The sequence below is a fragment of the Hyaena hyaena genome, unplaced genomic scaffold (assembly GCF_003009895.1).
Source record: "Hyaena hyaena isolate Hyena2069 unplaced genomic scaffold, ASM300989v1 scaffold_0, whole genome shotgun sequence".
NCBI lineage: Eukaryota > Metazoa > Chordata > Mammalia > Carnivora > Hyaenidae > Hyaena > Hyaena hyaena.
In genome coordinates, this window is record NW_024080632.1 from 4020620 (window position 1) to 4030083 (window position 9464).

Here is a 9464-nt window from a genome sequence, read left to right on the forward strand (position 1 = left end):
GCTGGCTTAGTCAGTAGAGCATGGAACTCCTAATCTCAAGAGTCATGAGTTCAAGCCCCACGCTGGGCAGGCACGGAAACTGCTTTAAAAACGGGGGGGGGGGGGGGGGGGGGGGGCGGTTACTATCTTGATAGGTCTTTTGTCATCTTTTAAAAAGTCAGAGACAATACAGTTATACTTTATTCATCAAGTATTTTTTAAGGAGCTATGGAGAACTTCCTAGGGCTGTTGTAACAAAGTTCCACAAACTGGAACTGGAAAGTTCCACAAACTGGAGTCTTTAACAACAGAAATGTCTGGTGTCTGGGGCATCGGGATGGCTCAGTCGGTTGAGTGTCCAACTTCAGCTCAGGTCATGATCTCACAATTCGTGGGTTTGTGCTCCATATCGGGCTTTGTGCTGACAGCGAGGAGCCTGTTTCACATTCTCTCTCTCCCTCTCTCTCTGCCCCTCCCTGGCTCACTCATAGTCTCTCTCTCAAAATAAATAAAATAAATGTTTGAAAATTTTTTAAAGAAATTAAGAATTTCAAAATGTGACAGCAAAGCATTAAGCCAAACACAAAGCCCTTCTTAGCATGAGGCCTGTGAGAATCCTCTAAGGGGAAAAGGGTACTAATGGGTATATTTTGAGTCAATTTAAGGTTTGTTTGCTTTTTCACTATTTTTCTGTGTTCCTTGCAAGGTATTTACGAAGCAGTTCATTCTTTCTACAGCAGGTGCATTCTTGGGTAAGTACCCTTCTCTTTTTTTAATGTTTTATGTATTTTTGAGAGAGAGAGAGAGAGAGCGAGCGCGCAAGCGCAGGGTAGGAGCAGGGAGACATGGAGACACAATCAGAAACAGGCTCCAGGCTCTGAGCTGTCAGCACAGAACCCGACACAGGGCTTGAACCCAGGAGCTGAAGCCACCCAAGAGCCCTGAGTTAGGACCCTTCTAAGATCCAATCTCTCAAGGAGAAGGCAGTTTAAGGAGATGGTAGTTATCCAAAAGGTAAAATCTTTTCTCCCTAGCCCCATAGAACATCTGAGTAACTTCATCAGAATACCTAAGAATCACTTTTTCTTTCTCCTCGGTTGTTTGGATCCTTGATTAGGATTCAGAACTCTTGGCATGGAGGTTTCTCTGCCCACCAGCTTGAGACATTCTTAGGCAGTTTTCCAGCTTCTCCCGGTTTAAACGGGTCACTGTGGTCCAAAAGTCACCTTCTGCCTCATCCCCTGTATCAAAGGAAGTTCAGGAATACACTAGGGTTCCTGACCACTGGCGTCTAATCTCCTCTCCCCCAGGATACCCACTATGTTCATAGGATACCACCATCTCCCATCTTGAGGTCAAGACCATCTGCATAGCCACTTTACACTACCACTCCTACTTCCAAGACCTTGCCCAGGTGAGTCCTAACCTTGAGCCCCACGGTGTGAACTCTTCAAGGCTAAGGGCTGAATTGTTATATTCATCTTTGAATCTCCAGTATCCAGTAAGGTGCACAAGTATAAAACATCATACGCTTTCTACAAATGTTTATGAAATACAGTTGAACTGACACAAGGGACTTCCAGAGCATTTACAATTTTAACGACACAAAATCACTTACCTTGAGGCAGAGTTGTTTCTTTTCCGGCTCTTAGTTAACGTATCTTCCTAATGGTTTCCTGACTAGGGACGAACGTTTTCCGTGGGCGAGAACATACGCTGTTTTGTTTTGGATTTTTTTGTTGTTGTTGGTCGTAATACTTGTTCTCCAACTGGGAACATAGGCATTCAAATATCTCTTTGACTCCTGAAGTCTTCTAGACATATAAGAATTCGGGGAGGGGGGAGGAAATTTAGGGGAAATCCTCTCTTTCCTTAAAATCTTCATTTAACACACATGTAAAAAGAATAATCTTGTAAAACCTTTTTAAAATCGAAAAGCAAGTTCTCTGTGACCGTATTCTGGTCTTTACATTTCTAGGCTCAGTAGTTTTTCAGCAGGGCATCTGGGACAGTGCCCCAATTCAGCTTTCCATTCAGCAACTCTGCTCTTTGCCGCGCTTTCTCCCTCCGCCCTTTAGGCCTTGGAACACGATCCGCCCACTTCCGGCAGGGGCGTCTACAGCGCAGGCGCAACTCCAGGAGCCTCTCAATGGCCCATGGGGCCAGTGCTGATGTATGCGCATGTGCAAAAGGGGGCAGGCTGGTTAATAGAGCGGGAGAAAGTAGGCTCGCCGAACTCACGCGACTGTCTCCGCCCACCTAAGCAGGCGGGCGGAGACGACACCCCTGACTTCAGGTTCAGGCCGCGCACGCGCACTTGAGTGCAGGAACGTGGCGAGGGAAGGAGGGAGAGTTTTAACGCATGCTCATTTACATGAGGCTTGAAGCTTTTCACGTCAGCTTCGTAAACCGCCCCCTTTTTGTCTTAACCCGCCTCTGACTTTTAAAGGGCTAGAGCACTTTTTCACCCAATCGCTTTTTAAAAAATTAAGCATTTATGGAGAGCCTAGTATGTGCGGGGCCCAACTTACATTGTCTCCTGTATGCATTTTCCAGTTTTTCCTTTTGTAATAATTACAGTAGTCAATATTTACATGTTTGCGTAAATTTCTTCCCTTGCCCCAGTTGTGCTATTTCCCTTGGAGGCAATTCCCTGAAATGAGAGGAAATGTGATGTTCTGGGCAGGTCTTCCCAGGTTGAGGTCTGAGATTGAATCCTGCCTCAGCCACTTCCTTGGTCTTTTAACTCTGGATAGCTTATCTAACTTGTGAACCCGAGTTTGCTTATTTTTTTAAGTGAAGATAAGGATTCCTACCTATCAGAGGATTGTTGTGAAAAGTACCTTTTTTTTTTTTTTAAAGAATGTAAAGTACCAAGTTCTATGCCTCACACCAGCTACCTGTTACGTAAATAAAGAGTAGTCATTATGTGGAATTACTCAGTCAGAAAATAGTTTTATAGTTTCTGTAAGATAATGCCAGATGGTTTTTCAGGAGCATTTACCTAATTGCCTGGATGGCTGGCAGTATGTAATGGTGCCTCTTTCCCCACAGTGCTGCCAACATCACAGTCCATCATTTTTACACATTTTTCCTAGTCTAGACAGTATGTAATGGTATGGCAGGATTATTTTAACTTTCATTTCTTTAATTGCTGGTGAGGCTGTGCATTTTTCTTTGAGATGATTTATTAGCTGTGTTTGTTTGCTGAACAACTATTTTCAAACCCTGTAATTTCCACTGGCTTACCCCTGCAGACATTATGTTAGGTTCTGACAAAGAATTTTGCTGATTAAAAAAGAAAAAAATAAGGATTTGGCAGAGAGAGAGACAGAGAGAGAAATGAAACTTTCCATGGAAGGGATAGAGGCAAGAGAGGAGCTCATTCCAAAAGCAGCACTTTCCAGTAGAACTTCCTTTGATAAAGGAAATGCTCTGTATCTGCAATGTCCCATATAGTAGTCAGTTGCCTATTAAATACTTGGAATACGACTAGTGTAACTGAGGACTTGTTATTTTTATTTAACTTAAATCTCCATATAAACAGCCACCTCATTGATAGAGTAACCCCAGAGGTTAGGAAAGAAGGAGAGAAAGGAGGGGAAAAGAGGGGTCCTACAGAGTCACTCTTCAGAAGTGCCATCGTGTTTATGGAAGGACTCGAATTTGGACTGTAGGCAGTTCCCGGGAAGACAGTACCAGAAACTGCCAGTCTGGATAAGAAGGGTATGTTCAGTTTGCAAAAATCTATCAGGTTGATGATATTACCACTTTTCTATATGTAGCTTACGCTTCCATAAAAAGCTCAACAACCTGTGCTGCACTTTGTGTTACTCTGTAGGGATTTGTCTCTCTGATTTTTTTTTTAATGTTTTATTTATTTCTAGGAGAGAGAGAGAGACAGCGTGAGCAGGGGAGGGTCAGAGAGAGAGGGAGTCACAGACTGAAACAGGCTCCAGGCTCTGAGCTGGCAGTCAGCACAGAGCCCGATGCGGGGCTCGAACCCATGAACCGCGAGATCATGACCTAAGCAAAAGTCGGATGCTTAACCGACTAAGCCACCCAGACGCCCCTGTCTCTCTGATTTTTAATTTAGCAAAATGAAGAATGAGAAGTGGCCTGTGACTCACTCCGGACACCTGAAAGCCCCTAGAGGGCACTCATCCTGCATCAGAGACTTAAAAACTTTGGCGAGAACTCAGGAATCCTACAACTCACCCATTTAAAGTATACAATTCAATGGTTTTCAGTATATTCACAGAGCTGTGGAGGCCTCATCCCAGTCACTTTTAGAATATTTTCATTAACCCTGAAAGAAAGCTCCTGCTCTTAACTATCACCTTCCTAACTTCTCATCTTCCCTCCCAAGTAACCACTAATCTACTTTCTGTCTCTGCAGATTTGCTTATTCTGACACTTCCATTCATATGACCTTTTGTGTCTGGCTTCTTTCACTGAGCACATGTTTTTGAGGTTCATCCATGCTACAGCATGTATCAGTGTTTCATTCCTTTTTATGGCTGAATAATATTCCATTAGATGGACAGAAGATATTTTGTTTATCCATTCATCTTTTAAATGTTTTTTTCTAAGTTTATTTATTTTGAGAGGGAGAACACAAGCGAGAGAGGAACAGAGAGAGGGAGAGAGAGAGAATCTCAAGCAGGCTCTGCACTGATGCCGCTCTCAAACTCATGAACCGTGAGATCATGACCTGAGCCAAAATCAGGAGTTGAACACTCAACTGACTGAGTCGCCCAGGCGCCCCATCCGTTCATCTTTTAATGGACATTTGAGTTTTCTCCATCTTTTGTCTATTATGTGCACCAGAGACTTTTGATGGTCCTGACAGGTGGGTCCTTCCTGCCACTTCTGTAAAGGCTGAGACCCAGGTTACTCAACACCAGAGGCCCTGTTCTCATTTTATGCAGATGGTCCTCTCAGAAGTGGACTGCAGTCCCCGTGCCGGCGGGGTTGACAGCTCAGCAACTGTTGGATGAAATCTGCAAAGATTTCTGGAGAGAGCGGAGCCTCCAGGCTTTCAGCCAAAGCTTTGTGCCCAGGAAAGCATAAATAGGAGCATGTCTCCTCAAGGGGATGTTTATCTGTGGGTGTATAGAGGAGCCCTTCTCACCCCATACCACACAAGAGAGCTCTCTTCACCCCATGCTTTATAAAAGACCCTTGAGAGGAGCCCAATAAATTCTAGCCATTCAAGTCTGGCAAGTAATTATCAGAAGGGTCTTTGGAACAGGAGCCCTCTTGGCTGTTCAGTACTGGGGAGTGGCCAGTCCACAGCACTGCTCAGCAGTTTGAGAATAATGCTACCAGATTCGGACCCCATAGGGAAAATGGTGTCCTAGATCTGTAACCTGCCCAGCCAGCTAGCCTGTGGATGCAGGTAAACCTTACCCACTCCACATTCTTCTCCCGGGCACAGTTCTAGCTTCCCTGAGCCAGGATTAGGGGCCATCACAGGGCTCCTTGCAGTGGTGGGACTGCGGCTCAGGTCAGGCCATGTCTCAGCCTGGTCCAGGGAGAGAGGAGACTCTAGACCACGAGGCGCCACTCAGTGGGTGGTTCCGTCTAAAGTCACAAGCCAAGGACAGTTTGTACTAGGGAAAAGCCTGCTGGGCCTTCGGGCCAGGCATCTGAGGAAGAGAGGAGAATGTCATGAGAGAACCAGCATTAGTAGCATGACTGGCCAGGGGCAGACTCCAGACCCTACCTGGGCCACCCATGAATTTGGGATTGGAATTCAAAAAGAGTCAATTCATTTCTGTGAGTGGTTATATAACCAAGATATATAAAGGGCAGCCATTTTCCACCACAAGCATGAGAAAACTGAGTGAAGGAGACACCCAGAGATGGAAAGACCAAGCAAGAGGAAGAGGATAGCTTTGCTGTTAACAGCTTTCCAACACTCTTGTATCCTTAATAAATTTCCTTTATGAGGTAGTATGAAATGGTGTCTCTACTTGCAACCAAAGGAATCTTGGATGAGGCAGGAATTTACACAGAGCAGTTACCCTCTGCTGAGAGGGAGACATACACCCAACAAATTAACTATAAGTGATGCAATGAGTGTGGAAATCAGGGCAAAAGTTCCATTCTAAAATAAGCCAAAAACCAAAATCAAAGCAAACAAGCAAACAAAAAAGTCCCGCTCCAACTGGAATGAAGAACAAAGCAATGAAGGGTGTCCACTGATGATTAGAGAAAAGCCCATCAAAACAAGATTTTCTGGGGCACCTGGGTGGCTCAGTTGGTTAAGCATACAACTTTAGCTCAGGTCATGATTTCACAGTTGCTGGGTTTGAGTCCCCACCAGGCTTTCTTCTGTCAGCGAAGAGCTCTCTTCAGATCCTCTGTTCCCCTCTCTGTCTGCCCCTCCCCTGCTTATGCTAACTCTCTCTCTCCCTCTCTCAAAAACTAAACAAAAAACAAACAAACAAACAAACAAACAACACACATCTTCAAGGTACAGCTTCCACCAGATTCTTCTTCTTCGTCTTTAACGTTTATTTTTGAGACAGAGCAGGAACACGGGAGAGGCAGAGAGACACACACAGAATCCGAAACAGGCTCCAGGCTCTGAGCTGTCAGCCCAGAGCCGCAGGCGGAACTCCAACCTATGAACCAGAGATCAGACCTGAGTGTTAACTCAGAAGTCAGACGCTTAACCAACTGAGCCACCCATGCGCCCCAGCTTCCCTCGGATTCTTTTTCTTTTTTTTTAAATTTTTAATGTTTTTTATTTATTTCTAGGAGAGAGAGAGACAGTGTGAGCAGGGGAGGGTCAGAGAGAGAGGGAGACACAGACTCTGAAACAGGCTCCAGGCTCTGAGCTGGCAGTCAGCACAGAGCCCGACGCGGGGCTCGAACCCACGAACCACGAGATCATGACCTGAGCGAAAGTCGGACGCTTAACCGACTAAGCCACCCAGGCGCCCCTTCCCTCGGATTCTTAAAGTTGTCTGGCAGACCCCTGATGAGACTAAGAACTGGTATGATGTTGGTTTTCCCTTCAAATTTTGCCTCTGTGTCCTCGAAACATGGAACAAAAGCCTTTAACCTTTTCTTGTCTGCTTAGGGTGTTGTATTTGCCCGGGGGACCCCCAGATGGGAGAGGGGCGCCGAATGGGAAGGGCAGTAGCCTCCCGGGACACCCTGGGGTCCACACTGCGCGGCTATCGGCTTTGGGATCTTCGGGCTCGCCCACCAGCCTCTGGCCACCATGCCGACGTGCCAGCGGCTCTCGACCTCCACAGGCCCTAAAACGTCCTTCTCCACGCCAGCGGACCTGCACCCTTCCCGCGGCTCAGCGAGCGCACACTCTCCGCAGGAAGGGGCGGGCACTGCCGGCGGCTTGCCGGGGCCCCGCGTTGCCATAGCGACCTTAGCCGGGCCAGAGACGCCGCGGCGCGAGCCGCACTGGGCGGTTGAAGCTGGAAGCTGCTACCCCACCGCTCTAGCCCCCAGGGCTGCGGCTCCAGGTTCCGCCTCGCGGGTGAGCCGGCGCAGGTGAGCTGGCGCAGGTGGGTGGGGTGGGGACTCGGGAAGGACCCCCAGCCGTATGGGCGCCCCCTCCACCTTCCATTGTAGTTCATTTATAGTGATTCAGTATCCAAAAACGTGCAGAGCCCACGCACCGCCTCATAAGGCTTCCTTTTCCTACCAGCGGCTCCCGTATTAAGACCGCAGCCTCCTCTGGAGTTGAACCTGTGTTCCCGGGAGAGTGTGGGACAGGGGATGATTTTCTACTACACTCATGAGACATTAAGTAACACCCAGTAGCGTCGTAAAAAAGTTTATTAGGTTCTAGGTTCTCTTACACTTCTGAGTAATCCAAGGAGAAAGTGTCAGTTTGGGGCCAATACGACTCTAACAACTTCCTCAATACTTGCTAAACTCAACTTTGGTAAGCCACAATTATCTAGCTAAGACTTCAGTTGATTTCTTTCTAGTATTTTAATTTTTACAGTGCCTTCCTCTTAGGGCATCTGACACTCGTTTTCCATTTATAGTAATGATATGTGAAGTCTCTTTCATGGATAAATATATTGACTTTTAAAAGTGAATTAATTTACATATAAAGATCCATCATCATACAATTAGTACTGGGGAACGGGAGGGGAAAAAACACATTAAATTTAACACCTGAGACTGTTTCCTCCCTCCCAGCTTTTGCCTTTGCTGTTTCCTTTGCCAGGAGTGACTTACTGTTCTTAGGCGTGTGATTGTCCGAATAAATGCCAGCCAGTGTGTTTGGTCAGCCCGGTCAGACTCCTGAAGACTCTGCTGTAGCCCAACGTTAGGAGCTCCTTGATGTGTGGGCCCAGTGCAAAATGGAAAAGGGGGCCCTCACCCATAAAGTATTAAGAATTAAAAAAACAGTGACAGCAAAGGAGTAAACCAAGCACAGGCCCTTCTAAGGGTGGGCCCTGTTGGGCTGCACAGGTTACATACCCACAGGTTGCTGGCCCCGGGTGGGTGGATGCCTCCTGAAACCTGCTGAGCCCAGAGGTCATTCTAATCGGTCAGTACCTATCATTCTGCCAGCTCCACTGGCATGTGTGTGCGTGTGCGTGTTGTGTGCACACGCACACACATATTCCCCAAACCCCTGGGGCAGGATAGATGATATTGGCTGAGGGGAAACAGATCCCCGTGATTGGGAGGAGACCATCTTTATCACCTTGCACAAGACCCACGGAGACACACAGATAGACATGAATGTCCACACTGGAGAGCTTGACGACATGAAGAGTATAGGTGGTGGGCTCCCAGACTACAGAGAGACCTTAGACCCGCGAAGATTCCCTGCAACCCCATCACGCGTGGCAGGGAGGAGCGCTCTGGTCTGATGGGAAAACCTAAGCAGGTAATGAGGCAGACAAGTAGAATATCTGGGCAGAGGGCAGAGGTCATAGATAAAAGGATGACCATCCACCCTGGTGTGCCTGGGATTGTCCTGGTTTTAGCACTGAAGTCCAGATTCCTAGGAAACGCTTCAATCCGAGGCAAACCCGGAGGTCACCCTAGAGGTAGTATCTTTAGTTGGTGGGCTCTCCTGACCGCTTCCAAAACCAGGCCCTGGGCGTTCCCAGTACCCTCTAACAGGTAAGACAGGACCAAAGGGACTACAGTATTGGGTGCTGGGTGCAGAGAAGGTGTCCCTGTGAGCTGTGCTATGGCAGCTGTCTGCCTGCCCAGAGTGGCCTGGCTAGCTCCGCTCCCCTCTCCCTAGCTCTCCCTGAGGGAATCCCAGTGCTCACCACTGGGGGCTCCAGGCCAGGCTCTAGCGTAAAGCATCCACTCTGATTGGTAATACTGGTTATTAAATATGTGACTGTCGACCTTGGTCGGGGGCAGCTTCTTCCTGATATCATCACAAACCCCCCTGGTCTACTGGTTTCCCTGGGTTCCCAAGCAATTGTGCCATCAGAGCCACCTCAGGGGGCCCCTAGAGATGCAAAGGAGAT

General features: G+C 47.4%; 1 protein-coding gene across 1 annotated transcript in view; it reads right to left on the reverse strand.

Moving 5' to 3' along the window:
• The window catches only part of TMEM120B (transmembrane protein 120B), a 63786-nt gene extending 56123 nt beyond the window's left edge, over positions 1–7663 (reverse strand). Inside the window, exons 1-2 of the mRNA XM_039249988.1 lie at positions 7658–7663; positions 7342–7347 (exon numbers count right to left, since the gene is read on the reverse strand). The gene's annotated coding sequence lies outside the window, so the exon portion shown is untranslated. The remainder of the gene's footprint in view (positions 1–7341; positions 7348–7657) is intronic.
• Positions 7664–9464: the final 1801 nt, after the last annotated feature.